The sequence below is a fragment of the Gorilla gorilla genome, chromosome 9, assembly GCF_029281585.2.
Source record: "Gorilla gorilla gorilla isolate KB3781 chromosome 9, NHGRI_mGorGor1-v2.1_pri, whole genome shotgun sequence".
Lineage (NCBI taxonomy): Eukaryota > Metazoa > Chordata > Mammalia > Primates > Hominidae > Gorilla > Gorilla gorilla.
The window spans coordinates 134033272-134048952 of NC_073233.2; the positions used below are offsets into that span (position 1 = coordinate 134033272).

Genomic DNA, 15681 nt, shown 5'->3' on the forward strand with positions numbered 1-15681 from the left:
CCCCAGGCACCCTATCCTTCAGCTGCATATACCACTCCCAGGGGGAACCAGGACTCCTCGCCACCGGGCCTTCGCTGTTGCTGTTCCCCACTTGTTCCTGTCCAAGTCTTGAGGTTCTGTCCTAATCACACCCACCTGCGAGCTGTTCCAGTCTCCCCTCTGTCCCTTCTCCAGTTGAATAGCAGCCACTCTCCCTCCCTCTGCTGTTCTCCATGGCCTGTTGATTATCCGTCTCCTCACCCTCAGCCCCCATCTCCGCCATCAGGCCACTTTTCTTTTTTTTTCTTTTGAGATAGGGTCTCGCTCAATTGCCCAGACTGGAGTACGGTGGTGGGATCTCAGCTCACCTCAGCCTCCACCTCCCAGGCTCAAGCGATCCCCTGCCCTCGGCCTCCCAAGTAGCTGGGACTACAGGTGGCAGACCTGGCTAATTATTGTCTTTTTAGTAGAGATGGAGTTTCGCCATGTTGCCCCAGCCGTCCTCAAATTCCTGGCCTCAAGTGATCCGCCCACCTCAGCCTCCCAAAGTGCTGGGATTACAGGGGTGAACCACTGCGCCCAGCCTGGCACCGTATTTCTCAGCCTTTTGCTTATGTGTATCTCAGTCTCCACCTTTAGACTGTGAGACCCTAAAGGCAGAAAAAGGGTCATGTACGTGTCACGCCCCGTGGTGGCTGGTGCCCAGTCCATGCATGCAGATTTTAGATAATTCGGTGGAGTTGTCTGAGGGGGTAACTGAGGGCCAGATGAGAAAAGAATTGCCCCAGGTCATGAGGCAAGGTCCACAGTGCATCTAATCCCAGCAGGGATGGCAAGTGCAGTTTTCATTTCAGAGAAGCAGCCCATGTGTGTTTAGTGTAAGTGGCAAGCAGACTTGTAGGGCAGTCCCATGACTCTTGTTTCTGGGCGTTACTAGTGCGATTGTTATGTCATGTGACAAAAAAGAGATGACCTGGAGGAGCCTACTATGATCTCAGGAACCCTTCAAGAGCAGTTTTCTTTGGCCGGGGTGGAGGGGAAGTCAGAGATGAGAAACGTGCTTTTGGAGATAGCTTGGAGACACCTGGCCAGGAATGTGGATGGCCTCTGAAGCTGAGAACAGCCTCAGCTGAGAGGCAGCAAGCAAAGAGGGACCTCAGCCCTCCAACCACAAGAAAATGAATCCAGCCAGCAACCTGAACGAGCTGGGAGCCGACACATCCCAGAGCCTCCAGAAAGGAGCGCAGCCCCCGGACATCTCTACTGCAGCCTGTGAGACTCTCCGCAGAGGACGCAGCTGAGCCATGCTGACCTGCAGAACTTCCAGCTATGGAATTTGTGTTTAGGCTGTTCGGTCTGTGGTCATTTGTTACAGAGCAATAGAAAAATAATACAGTGAGTATGTCTCAAATATCGCACAGGACATGGACTGAAAAAGCATCAGTCAAATTTAACTGGGTCTTCTGTCATTTTGTCTGCTAAATCTGGCAACCTTAAATCCCAGGTAAGGCACGGACAGAGTCGGTGGGGCATAGACTCACTCAAGATGTCCCCAACTGGCACAGCGTTCCCCAGACTGGAAGTGGTTTGCACACTCCCTCCAACCAGACAAAAAAGAGAGGGTTTCCAACGAACCCACCCAATAGCTGCACACAAATTGTAGCAACTTTCCTCACCTGGAGCCCATACATAGAGTTCAGGGATCTGTGACCTCAGATGGGAAAATCCGTACACCTTCATTTTCACTACTGTCTAACTTAAATATTTCCTTCAATTAAGAATATAGGCATTGTCAGTACTTATGTTATTGTTACCAATATAAATCACATTACAGCTTTTCAATGGGAATGGCAATCATTAAAAAGTCAGGAAACAACTGTTTGATAAATAGGCTGTTGAGAAATAGGAATGCTTTTACACTGTTGGTGGGAGTGTAAATTAGTGCAACCATTGCCAAAGGCAGTGTGGTGATTCCTCAAGGATCTAGAACCAGAAATACCATTTGACCCAGCAATCCCATTACTGGGTATATACCCAAAGGATTATAAATCATTCTACTATAAAGATACATGCACACGTAAGTTTACTGCAGCACTGTTCACAATAGCAAAGACTTGGAACCAACCCAAATGTCCATCAATTATAGACTGGATAAAGAAAATGTGGCACATATACACCATGGAATACTATACAGCCATAAAAAAGGATGAGTTCATGTTCTTTGCAGGGACATGGATGAAGCATCATTCTCAGCAAACTCACACAGGAACAGAAAACCAAACACCACATGTTCTCACTCATAAGTGGGAGTTGAACAATGAGAGCACATGGACACAGGTAGGGGAATATCACACACCGGGGCCTGTCATGGGGTGGGGGATTAGGGGAGGGGTAGCATTAGGAGAAATACCTAACGTAGATGATGGATTGATGGGTGCAGCAAACCACCATGGCACGTGTATACCTATGTAATAAACCTGCACGTTCTGCACATGTACCCCAGAAAAAAGTATAACAATAAAAAAAGAAAGGTTAAGAAAAATCACATTACAGCTTTTGCTGATAATACAAAATAGTATTTACATTCATCACTATTTTGAAATTATGGTAGTTATTAGATCTTATTTCTTTCTTTCTTTCTTTTTTTTCTCTTTTTTGAGACAGAATTTTTCTCTTTCGCCCAGGCTGGAGTGCAGTGGTACAATCTTGGCTCACTGCAACCTCCGCCCACCGGATTCAAGCAATTCTCCTGCCTCAGCCTCCCGAGTAGCTGGGGTTATAGGTGCCTGCCACCACGCCCAGCTAATTTTCATATTTTTAGTAGAGACAGGGTTTCCCCATGTTGGCCAGGCTGGTCTTGAACTCCTGACCTCAGGTGATCCACCCGCCTTGGCCTCCCAAAGTGCTGGAATTACAGGCGTGAGCCACCGTGCCTGGCAGAAATCTTGTTATTTCATGTGTTAGTTAAAAAGCACATATATTACTATATCACACATGTGTTTAATGTTTTGATAACCACATTTTAATATAATTGGGTTCCTTTGTAAATCTAATCTATTTTTTTAAATTATTCTAGGAAGGGGCCCATGGACTTCGGACTGCATCCGTGGCACAAAAAGGTGAAGAACCGGGCTAGAGGCCAGGCCCGGTGGCTCATGCCTATAATCCCAGCACTTTGGGAGGCCAAGACAAGTAAATCTCCTGAGGTTAGGAGTTTGAAACCAGCCTGGCCAACATGCTGAAAATACAAAATTACAAAAAATACCCTGTCTGTACTGAAAATACAAAAATTAGCTGAATGTAGTGGCAGGTGCCTGTAATCCCAGCTACACAAGAGGCTGAGGCAGGAGAATCGCTTGAACCCAGGAGGCAGAGGTCGCAGTGAGCTGAGATTGCGCTGCTGCACTCCAGCCTGGGGACAGAGTGAGACTGTCTCAAAAAAAAAAAAAACAAAAAACAAAAAAACAAAACAAAACAAACAAAAAAAAACAACTGGGCTAGAGGAGGCAATGTGGCATAATAAAAGAAAAGTCATAAATATCAGACAACCTGGGTCCAGATCTTGGTTTGAATGCTTAATTGCTGTGAAAACGAGGTCATTTATTTACCCTTTTGAGCCTCAGTTTTCTCATCTGTAAAATAGAGTTATTGAGAGAATTAAAGAAATAACATATATGAACCACCTAGCACAGGCTGGTCCTCAATAAATGAATGCTAGTTATGATTATCAATGCCCACAATTATTGCCAAAAATCACAATCACAGTGCCATTGGTTCTGCCTTTCCCTCTTCTCCAAATCTTAGCATAGCTGCCCTTGGTTCTAGCAGGGACAGTGGTGTCCTGTGGCCTCCAAATAGCTTTGCCCCATATAACCACAGCCCCTGCCCTGGGTCCCACAAGGCTCTGGTCAGCTCTTCTGACCGCCTCTGCCCTGTCCCTGGCTCAGCCCACACACCCCACCGTTCCAGCAAAGAGGATCCACCGTTCCAGCAAAGAGGATCCACCATTCCAGCAAAGAGGACAAAAATGCACATCCACCCTATGGTGGTGACATCCTGCAGTTTGCTAATGAGAAACAAGTGGCCTTCCATGATCAGTGCAGAGGGAGGAGGATAGAGTCCCACCTCAGCCCAAACCCACATTCCTGAGGTGGCACAGGGTGACAAGGCCAGGAGGGTGCAAAGGACTCCTCCACCTAGATGGCTCCTTGGACATGGAGGCCCTTGGCGGGGCAGCCTTCCCCTCCTCCTCTCTCACACCACAGCCCTTCCTGTTATGGGGCACTGGACAGGGCTTGGGTGTGGGCAGGAGGGCAGCCAAAGCCTGAGTCACTGGGAGGGGACAGCTGGGTCTTGAGTTGTGGTCTCCGTGGGGAGGACTGGGAGGATGGGGACGGGTGCAGAGGCTCTTCCTCTCCACTCCAGAAGAATCTCTTCGCCCTCGAGGTGTGAGCTGGAGGCCTGTCTCTGGAGCCCTCTGCAGCCGTCTCAAACCTCCCTGCCCTTCTCAGCCTCCAAGGCCCACCTCCTTCTCCAGGGGCACCCACTCCCTCCTCTGCAACTCAGTTCTTTCTCGCCCCAGCCTCATTAGTCAAACAGAAAACAGAGGCCCATAGAAGGTCATTGACTCATTCTGGGTAACAGAGCAGTGTGAGGACTAACGTCTACTGCCTTAGACTCTGAGTCAAGCTGGAGACTCTGGCTGGACCCTTGGCACTGGAAAGAGGGACTGTCCCCGAGGCTGGGGTGACCTGGCATGTCTCTCCCAGTCTGGCCCACTGGCAGCTCCATGCCCAGCTCCACAGGCACAAGTATGTCAAAGCCAGCCTCCCTGAGCAAAGCCTGCCTGACGCCTGCCCAGAACCCTTGCTGCCCCTCTCAGCTATCTGTCCAATGCCCAGGCCTCTCTGGCACCATCCAAGGCTGCACACTCTGGCTCTTGCTACCTGCGTCCTGCATCTATGCCCTCCACACTCTGGGTCCCAGGGTCCTTGGTGACTCTCCTCTACAACACAGCAGCCTTGGGTTGTCTCTTTGCCTGGGTTTCAGTATCTTCCAGAGCTTTGGGAGGGAGAGCTTCCTTTCCCTCATCAGCCCAATGGAGCCCCGCTCAGTCGGGCTTGTGTAGCCTCCTGTGAAAGGGACTCAGTGTCTAGCGAGGGCCCATTTCCCGGTTCATAGATGGTGGCCTCTTGCTATATCCTCACATGGTAAGGGAGGCAGGGCAGCTCTCTGGGGCCTGTTTCATAAGTGCACTAACCCCATTCCCAGGGGCTCTGCCTCCGTGACCTAATCACCTCCCAGGGACCCCACCTCCCAATACCATCACACTGGGGATTTTGTTTCAACACATGAATTCTGGGGAGACACAAACATGCAGACTCCAGCATTTCCAGTACGACTCGAGCCCCACCACACCACCCAATTCTTGGTAGTCCCTTCCCTTCGCCCTTGTGGCCCCCAGAACCCACAGGGTCCCTGAACGCAATGGACTGAGCCCCAGAGCCACACTGCGGCTGCCCTTTGACTTTTCCCAATGCCCCGTCCCATCCAGAGAATTGGACCTCCTTGGAATGATGCTGACCCAAAAGAAGGCTGGTTTGCAGCACCCTCTGGGATGCTGGCCACGGGGCCGGTGCTCTCGAGGCCCAGCATGATGGCTGCCTTGCCCCAGCTCTCCTATCTCACTCCAGACTCCCTCATGCCTTGGAGCTGAGCCTGCAGGAGCTGTGGCCAGGGCAGGTTCTGGACCCTATTCCACCTCCCTGGCCCCTCCTCTCTCCTCCAAGCAGTCCCGCAGTGGGTGCCAGCCCCGCATGGGGCTCTGGATCCATGATGATTTCCAGGCCACCTTGCGTGGGGACTGGGGATTGGGCATGATAAGAAACAGCACATGACAAATGTAGAGGTTGGGAAGGTGGCCTGGGAAGGCCTCTGCAGTGTGGATGCAGAAAACTTGAAGGAGAGTGGCTGGCAAGAGCTGCCCAGTCCTGGGCTTCCCAGCATGAAGAGAAGCCAGACCTGGGGGTGGAGAGAGGGGCCAGAAGATGCCCTCATCTCCCATGGAGCCGCCTGTCTGCTCGCGGCGCTTTTTCCAAGCTGCTGGCACAGCTCCCTCGCAGGCTGTTATTGTCAACACCCTCCCTGTTGCCTGGTGTCCCCATGGAGGGACACTGCCATTGGCCATGTCTTTGCCACACCCTGTCCTTGCCACATCCCAGAGACCTGGGAGAAAGGACTGGGGATTTGAGGTTCCCAGGCAGCCCAGAGTGCTGAGAGACCTCACTGCCCCTTAGCTGTCAAGCTCCTCTCTCCTTGGCTTCTCTTCTGTGAATTTGAGACCCCTCTCTGCCATTCTACCTATGTCTTCTCCAAAAGCCTAGGGAAGGAAGGCTCTGAGTGATGGAGACCCCTCACTCCCACACACAGGAAACATCAGGATGAGAAACCCACATCCCAAACCCACCTTCTCAAGGGATCTTTAGCCCCTAGCCTAGCAGTAGGTAGCATGGGCTTATTTTGAACCATGAGCCCAGAGCCGAGCTGAGCCCTTTCTCCACTGAAGGCCGATCTCTTGCCTATCCCCTGCCACACAACTTTCCCATCCATTCTGGAACACCCTTAGTCACAGACTGTCTGTGTGGACTAAGGGGAGGCTTAGGGTGGCAGTAGCTGGACACTGTCTATACCTATGTCACCGAGGGATGCAGGGGCAGCTATTTCCTGGAAGAAGAAAACAGAGAGGCCCAGAGACAGGCGGGTGGAGACAGAGGCGAAGACCAAAAGCAGCATGACAGAGAGACAGGAGCTGGGGGAAGCAGAGAGGGCCAAATTGACACCACATGGCTGCCGCGCCGGACCCCAGGGCCCAGCAAACAGGCTTCATGCTGTCAGTTGCCATGGTGACAAACATGCAGGAAATATCCAAGATAACTAGAATAGTGGCAATAACATGTGTTCTGGATAAAACCTTCCGTGGCCCCACCCCCTCCAGTATATTCGTTGCATTACTCAGGATAAAATTGGCTTTTGCACAATCACCTTCCCCGAGAGGCTGGGGCTGCGGGTTCTCGGGTCGTCGGGTGAAAGGCTCAGCTGCCCTTGGGAAACAAGTGGACCTGAGGCAGATTTTTGCTCAGGAAAAAAAGGTGCATTTTGTGCCTCTCACCTCACTCCTGCCTCTCCGAGTCTGGATTTGGGCACCCATATCCTTCTGCTCAGGAACACGAAGGCCAAGAAGAGTCTGAATTCCTGTTTGAGGTCACATAGCAGGGTCTGAGGACAGAGGGGACATCCTGGGAGGTCCTTCAGGAGCCCACAAAGCATCCCAAGGGAGTTCAAGATCCATCAAGAAGCCAAAGCTAACGTGAGGGCGCCTGAGGCCATGTGCGAAGCTGGACACCCTGGCAATGCCGGTGCCTCTGCTGGGGCAACACTGCCTCCACTCCCGAAGCAAGGGCAAGGTATCCGGGGGGAAGAGGCAGAGAAGGGAGGGAGGAACAGGGGCGCTTTGGGGCAGGTGACTCTGAGAAAAGGAAGAAAAGGACAAGTTTGGCCTGGTATTCACACAGAAAAGTGACTCCCACACCTGCGAGAATGGAAGGAAGTAAGGGGGACATCTCAGAAGAGAGCAGAGCCTCCTAGAAAGCATCCCCCATTCCCCCAGCTCCTAAAGATTGACAGAGGGTTGGGGGGGCGGGCGTGCCAAAGTCACCACTAAAGGCCCAGCTGGAAGCCAGCCAAGACAGTCGGTGCCCACCAGACTGTTTGGATTCCCCCTGCACTCTCTGGGTTGCTGGCAGAAAAGATTCCGTGGAAAAGACGCGAGATTTCAAGTCCTGCCACCTACTGCCTGTACAACCTCGGTGAGGCCCGTGACTTCCCAGGGCTTCCATCCTCTGCTGGGTGGAGCTAACACTAACTTATCTCTCCAGGCTGCTAGGCGGAGTAAATGCCACAGGGCACGTGGGAGCACTTGGCACATTGTAAAGCTCTGTGTCCAAGCTGTTGAATGCTGTTGTGACTCAGGCAGAGAGCAGCAGGCAGGCCAGGGAGAGGTTGCAGGCAAAGGTTCATGTGAGGAGACTCTGGTTTTTCTAATGACACTACACCCAGATTTTCCGATCTAAACAACCAGCTTCAGTTGTGATTTCCCATGTTGGAAAGTTTCTGGAAAATGATCCATGATAGAAATGGGTTTGGGAATGGTCCACCCGGACACAGTGGCCCTTACTTGGCTTGGAGCATTCCCCTTGGGAATGCCAGAACCAATTCGTGGCCTAGTGGGACAAAGGGTGCCGTTCTACCCAACGACCCTTGCTCCTGACCCTCTTCAGTGACCACAATCCCAGCCAGCACCCCTCCACCCCCCACCACCAATCGGGAGCATGAGCCAGGTCTGGAAGCGGCCCTTAAACAACCTTCTAGACCCAAGTGAGGTTTCCCAGCTCCCTTGGGAATCTACGGATCTTACAAACTGAGATGAAACCAGATTCGCTTCCATTTTTGCTGTTGGGAAGAGTGAAATTCACCCCACTAATCCCAAGTTCAAAGCCTTACTTTGGTACCATGTTGCAAGGAATGTGGATGGAGGTGAGACAGAGACAGGTAGGGAAAGCAAGAAATGGCTCAACCCTTGGTGCTCAGCTTCCCCAGTAACTGCCAAGTGTAGGGAGGGACTGGCTCAGGGAATCCTGTTCCCCAAACCCAGGACCAAGGCAGGACCACTAGAGGAGCAAGGAGCTGTCAGCCCCTCACAGGTGGCACACCAGCTGGGCATGCAGGGGAAAAGGCAGACCGAGGCTGGGCCCAGGACCTCCACCATCCTGGTTCCGGGGGAGGACAGCAGGAGGCCTGCTCAGCAGAACACCACCCACCACATCCCCAGATGGCTGCCTTCTCTGTATCTGGTTTCACTCTCTCCACACTTATTTGCCACACCAGCAGAAGAGGCAGCTTCAGTGGCAGAAGGCTGGGTGTGTGTGGTGGGGGTGGGAGATGATGGGGGCAGAGGTGGGTGGTGGAGTGATGGGGTAGAAGGAGGACCCAGACAATCCCAGTTGCTTCTCCAAACACTATCAGGAAAGTTCAGAGCAAATAAGAGCTCTAGATGGCTGGAGCCCAGAGGAGGGCCTAGTGCCTGCCTGCACCCTGTCTTCACAATTCCCTAGGGTGTTTGAGAGAAGCAGAGGCAAACTGTCCATTACAGAAAAGCCTTAACCTGAGAAGGGGGAACCCGGTCTCCCTTCCCTACTCCATAGCCCCAGCTGGGACCCCAGCCCAAGCGCCGTGGAAGGTGTGGGCAGAATACAGAGGCACAAAATCTGCCCCAAAGACTTCGGGGTATGGTGTTTCATGGTCCCAGGGTAGGGACATAGTGCTGGCAGCCACTTTTTTTCTGTTTGCCAAGAAGCTTTCTCCCTGGGGATTAACAGGGCCTTCCTGCCACCCCATCTGGCTGGTACAGGAGCCAGAACACCACCCCTGGCTGCCAGCCAGCCTGTGTCGGGGGAGCCAGGGCTCTCTCAGAGACTTACAGACGTGGTGCTGGGGCCTTAGGGCAGGAAGAGGGAGGCAGAGGCCTCTGGGGCCACCCAGCTGGGAAGTCCTGACCCTGAAATTCAGCCAGTCCCTACCTCTGGCCTGTGGCTGAGGGTGGACAGGGAGTCAGGAGGGTCTCTGTTTTGCCTTCCTCCTCTCTCTCTCTCTCTCACACACTCTCTCCTGAAGATAGGGAATATATAACCAATCTATAACCTGGAAGACTGAGGACAGGAGACTAGGAGGCAGTGGACTTCAGTCTTGGTAAGATGTGATCGCCCATTGGAAAGGCCAAGCCTAACTAAGGGTGGACAAGCTCTTGGACAGGGTAGGAATGGGACTGGGAACCCACTGTCTCCTTCTCATACCACTGCCCACATTTTATCCACTTTCTCTCAGGGACCCCCGAGACCCCGTAGCCAGGAACCCTCCCCCAGCCCCATGAAGGGAAGGAGGGCCCACTGCCCTGTGGGGTAATGAGAAGCTCCACCCCGCTTGGGAGGAGGGTCAGTGAGAGAGCCTCTGGCACATCAAAGAAGGCAGGGCCTGTGTCCCGGAAGGCAGCTCTCAACAGCCAGCAGCACCCATAGAATGGGACCACGCCAGACGGCCCCCAAGACCAATTCTCATCTCACGCTGTGTGCCCCCCACCAAACGGCTGTAGCCTGCACTTGTCTCTCCAATCACCCTTCCCTGCACTGTGCTGAGTAAACAAACACAGCACTCAGGCAGCCCTCTGCTGGCAAACACGTCTGACTTAGCAACAGCTCCTAGAATAAATAAACACCACACGCTTACACACACTCAGACACACTTGCTCGTGCTCTCTCCTGGAACTGGGGACTGCTCCCTGTCCCACGTGCAGCTCCCACTGGGCCCCAGCCTCAAACAGGCTACATCAGAGTAGTGCCTGAGACTGTCACCCTCTGCCTGGGTGTGGGGATGAGCTGGGGCCTCAGGTGCACAGAGACCTGGACCCAGGCTTGGAGCTTCCTCGGGCAGCCCACCAGTCCCGGGGGGGTGGGGGGTGGGGGGGGGCTCTGTTAAGAGCCACTCATCCTGAGGGGACCACTGGAACGAGACTGTAGACACTTGGAACATTACAGAAGTAAAAAAACCTTCGACATGATCCAGTCACTGGCTCAACCAGCAGAACCTCCCGCAAGAAGGGGGTGACCCGAACCCCAAGGATAGGCCTCACAGATCAGAACTCGGGCCCCAAATCCTTTCCACTTCCCCACAGAGGCCCCCCTCCCCCCATCCTCTGGATCCTTTTCACAGTTGTGTCCCTTCGGGGCCGGGATAGTTTAAGGGGGAAAACACCACCCAGATGGCAGATTCAGAGACGACAATTGGGCAGTAAAGCCTCCCGCTTAGTCCTGGAAGGACCTTCTCAGTGAGGCCCTGCTGGCCTTTACCCTTCCCTGGGAGCTTCCCAGGAGGTATCCTTGCCCTCTCCTTGGGAAGGGTGGCGTCTTGAGACTGCCAGCCCTACAGTAAGTGCCAGGTATCCCTAACAAGAAGTCAGATGAAAATGTCAGTTACCTGGAGGCCTGTATTAAATCTAGGGGAACAACACAGGAAAAATCACTTAGGCCAAAGAGACTGGAAGTTACCCCCAGGAATTTGTGTTTAATACGTAAGAAAATGCAGGAGCACCGAGGCAGGGGTGGTGGTAGCGTCCATTCCTGCCTTGAGAGACAGCTACAGACCAAGACAGGCCTGGCATCCAGCAGAGTGGCACAGCAGAGGCACCAAAGCTTGAGCTTCGGGCAGATCTGGTTTCGGATCTCAGCTTTTCTCTTATTAGCTGTGGAGGACTGGGCAATTTACCTCATTTCTTCTCTCTATAAAGTGGGGGAAATTCCCCTCTTTCATGATTGCTGTAAAGATTAATAAGATGCCATATATAAAGACGCCAGCACTAGCACTCTTGCCTTCAACAGTGACTGACAGAGATGGCATGATTTAAAATCCCACCCTTTGTTAAAGCTGGAAAAAACATATTTACGGAGTTGAAGCAGAATATGTGAGAAAGTGCATTATAATAAAAACGACCTACAAAATTGAGGCATTATCATTTAAAAGTTTCACTGTTCAGATTAATCTGTACTTTGTATATTTCTAAAGCCCAAGCCTTATTCAATGACTGCATATTGTTACTATAATAATTGTAGTCAGGTACAATAATTGTTCATTAAAATAGCAATAAAAGTTGAATGAAAAAATTCATCTTGTCAGTCAAGAGGGTATTGTTAATATAATAATTGTAGTCAGGTACAATAATTATTCAATAAAATAGCAATAAAAGCTAAATGCAGAATATTCATCCTGTCAGGCAAGAGCATATTTCTTTTACTTGCACTGTAACTTTGTCATAGTGAGAAACTAACGGAGGCTAAGAAGAAAGCACAGAAAGAATTCGCAATTGCAAAAATATGGAGCTGGGGACTGGGCACAGTGGTTCATGTCTGTGATCCCAGCACTTTGGGAGGCCAAGGTGGGCAGATTGCTTGAGCTCAGGAGTTTGAGACCAGCCTGGGCAACATAGTGAGATCTTACCTCTAAAAAAAGAGGAGCCATCTTAAATGCCCATCAACCAACAAGCAAATTAAGCAAATGTGGTAGACCAGGCACAGTGGCTCATGCCTGTAATCCCAGCTCTTTGGGAGGCCGACGTGGGCCGATCACCTGAGGTCAGGAGTTCAAGACCAGCCTGTCCAACATGGTGAAACCCCATCTGTACTAAAAATACAAAATTAGCTGGTCGTGGTGGCACCCGCCTGTAATCCCAGCTACTTGGGAGGCTGAGGCAAGAGAATCTCTTGAATCCGGGAGGCGGAGGTTGCAGTGAGCTGAGGTCATGCCATTGCACTCCAGCCTGGGCAACAAGAGCAAAACTCCGTCTCGAAAAAAAAAAAAGAAAAAAGAAAATGTAGTATATATACACCATGGACTACTACTCAGCCATAAAACGGAACAAAATAAGGGCCTTTGCATCAACTTGGATGGAGCTGGAGATCATTATTCTAAGAGAAGTAACTCAGGGATGGAAAACAAAGCCATATGTTCTCACTTATAAGTGAGAGCTAAGCTATGGGGATACAAAGGCATAGGAATGGTAGAAGGGACTCTGGGGACTCGCAGGGAAGGGCGGGAAGGGGGTGAGGGATGAAAGAGTACACACTGGGTACAGTGTACACTGCTCGGGTGGCGGGTGCACCAAACTCTCAGAAATCACCACTAAAGAACTCATCCACATAATCAAAAACTACCTGTACCCCCAAAACTATTAAAATATATATTTTTAAAAAGAAAACAAAATATTGGGGAATAAAACAAAGTCATCTTTGTATACAAAGACGACGAAGAAGAAAGCCCATAAAGCCGGCTGGTGGCTGCAGAGGCACAGAGGCGTGCACTTTTAGGTCGCAGGTGTGGGGGTGAGGACCCTGAGGAGGCAGTCTCACCTGGACTCCTGGAGACCCGCATAGCCCTCGCTGGGAGACACTATGGGTCTTTTCTACATGTCCCCTCACCTCTCTGTCTTCTCTAGCTGTCTGGCCCGAGCTGCCGTCCATGTGAGCAGACACGGCACTCAGGGCCAGGAGACTCAGAGCAAGGCCAGGAGGGCACAGGGGCAGGGGACTGGCAGGCTGACAGTCCTGGGGCTATACGGGAAGCGGTCAGCTCAGAGTCAAGGCTGTGGACCAGGGCTGCTCCTCAGAACTAAAGGCTTGCAACCAACTACTGGCTAGACAAGGCTGGAAAATCAAGCATTACAGAGCGCTGCTGACTGTGAGTCTGCATGGGCAGGAAGCTGAACTCACAGCCAGGAGACTAGGATGTCGGGCAGCAAATCTAGGAAGGGTCTGGGCAGCAACTATGGGACCCTATTGGCAAGAAAAGACTTTGATATGGGACCAAAGACTGGCTGAAGAGGGAATGCCTACATTTTGTTTGCCAAGTGCAGGCCTCAAGGCCTGAGTTGATAGGTACAGGGAAACACTAAATGGCCTGGGGTGTGACAGACTGTGTGCAAGGCAGTTCCTTAGAGCAGACGCAGAACTCGCCATCCTGAAACTCTACCTGTGTAACTGCCTGCAAATAGCAGCATGCGCTCATGGGGAAGAACATGGTTCGTGACTCTTCTGTGTCACTTACTAGCTTGGGAGAGGTACCTAGCCTCTGTCAGTCTCAGTTTTCTCATCTTTAAAACAGGGATGATGACACCTACCTCATCTGGTAGTGGTGATTGTGTGAACTCGGTGATGTAAGGGATGTTAAAATGCTTTAGCACTTGGCCTGGCCCCGTTGAAAGTGCTCCATAAAAGCTAGGCATGATTACTAATTAAACATTTATTGAGAGTACCCTGGCCAACATGGAAACCCCATCTCTCCTAACAGATATAGAAATTAGCCAGGCATGGTGGTGGGTGCATGTAGTCCCAGCTACTCAGGAGACTGAGACAGGAGAATCACTTGAACCCAGGAGGTGAAGGTTGCAGTGAGCCAAGATCGTGCCACTGCACTCCAGCCTGGGAGAACAGAACGAAACTCCGTTTCAAAAACAGCAGCAACAACGACAAAAAGTTTCTTGAATGTAGGCCGGGCACAGTGGCTCATGTCTATAATCTCAACACTTTGGGAGGTCGAGGTGGGTGGATCAACTGAGGTCAGGAGTTCAAGACCAGCCTGGCCAACATGGTGAAACCATGTCTCTACTAAAAATACAAAAATTAGCCAGGTGCACTGGTATGCACCTGTAATCCCAGCTACTGAGGCGGCTGAGGCAGGAGAATCCCTTGAATCCAGGAGGCAGGGTTGCAGTGAGCTGAGATTGCGCCATTGCACTCCAGCCTGGGCAACAGAGCAAGACTTTGTCTCAAAAAAAAAAAAAAAGTTTATTGAGTGCTTATTATATGCCAGGGCCTATACTTTGTATAGGACATACAAAGATGAAAAGTGTAGACACTGCTTTCAACAGGTCTAGGCTTCCAGGGGTGGGCAGAGGCTCCTACTTCAAATAAGCAATCACAGCCGAGTATGCTCATTAGCAGTGGAGGCAGGTACAGAATGCAGAAGGGGGAGGTGGGGGAAACAGCATTCGAATTTGCCTTGAGAAATCAGGGAAGGCCTCCAGGAGGAGACAGGGCATGAGTTGAGCCTGGAAAGCTGAATAGGAGGTTTTCTGGTGGACAAGTGGAGAAAGAGCAGTGTAGGTAGAAGAAGGAGCAAGTGCAAAGACACAAGAAAAAAGTCGAGTCACAAGAAAGCCTGCTGTGTTCTGGGAGTTTGGACAATGAACGGCAGTGCTGCTATGGCTTAAAGAGGAGAGCTTGGCGGGGGAAATGAGGTTCGGCTGACAGATGGGACCAGAGCATAAAGGATTTTTTTATGCTATGTTAAAGAATTTAGATTTTACCCTGAGTGATGAGAAGCCACTAAAGCATTTTAAGTAAGGGAGTGATGGACAAGATTTATTTTATAAAAAGACCACTCTTGCTGCTATGGATAGTATGGATCGGCTATGGTCAGGACTGGCTGAAGGGAAACCAGCTGGGAGACTAGCAAGAAGTGAGAGCCTGATCTAAGGAAGCCAAAATGGGGCTAGAGGCCGGGCATGGTGGCTCATGCCTGCAATCCCGGTACTTTAGGAGGCCAAGGCAGGAGGATCACAAGGTCAGGAGTTCGACACCAGCCTGGCCAACATGGTGAAACCCCGTCTCTACTAAAAATACAAAAATTAGCCAGGCGAGATGGCGGCGCTTGTAATCCCGGCTACTCAGGAGGCAGAGGCAGGCGAATCGCTTGAACTTGGGAGTCGGAGGTTGCAAAGAGCCAAGATCTCGCCATTGCACTCCAGCCTGGTGACAGAGCAAGACTCCATCTCAAAAAAAAAAAAAAAAGTTGGGGAAGGTGGGCTAGAGTTGGGGGGGTGGGGCTAGAGGTGGGCAGATGCATGCTTAAGCAGGAAACCTGGCAAGACAGACTGGGTGTTAAGAATGAGGCAGAAGGCCTGGGAAATGTTGACACCCTTCTCCAGGATCGGATCTTCAGAAATGTGAGCAGACTCAGAGCGAAGCAAGAGTCCTGCTTTGGTCTCAGAGAACTTAAGGTGGAGCTCAGAACAAAGTCCTTGGCTGGATATGCAGATCTGGG

At 51.3% G+C, this 15681-nt stretch overlaps 1 long non-coding RNA gene across 3 annotated transcripts; it reads left to right on the forward strand.

Moving 5' to 3' along the window:
- The first annotated feature begins 792 nt into the window (after positions 1-792).
- LOC129525510 (uncharacterized) lies at positions 793-3243 on the forward strand. Of its 3 annotated transcripts, XR_010129220.1 has the most exons (3): positions 807-1483; positions 2207-2316; positions 3056-3243. It is a non-coding gene; the product is annotated as an uncharacterized lncRNA (long non-coding RNA). The 3 variants fall into 3 exon arrangements; XR_008669868.2 differs by having other exon boundaries at positions 793-2316; XR_008669867.2 differs by lacking the exon at positions 2207-2316 and having other exon boundaries at positions 793-1483.
- Positions 3244-15681: the final 12438 nt, after the last annotated feature.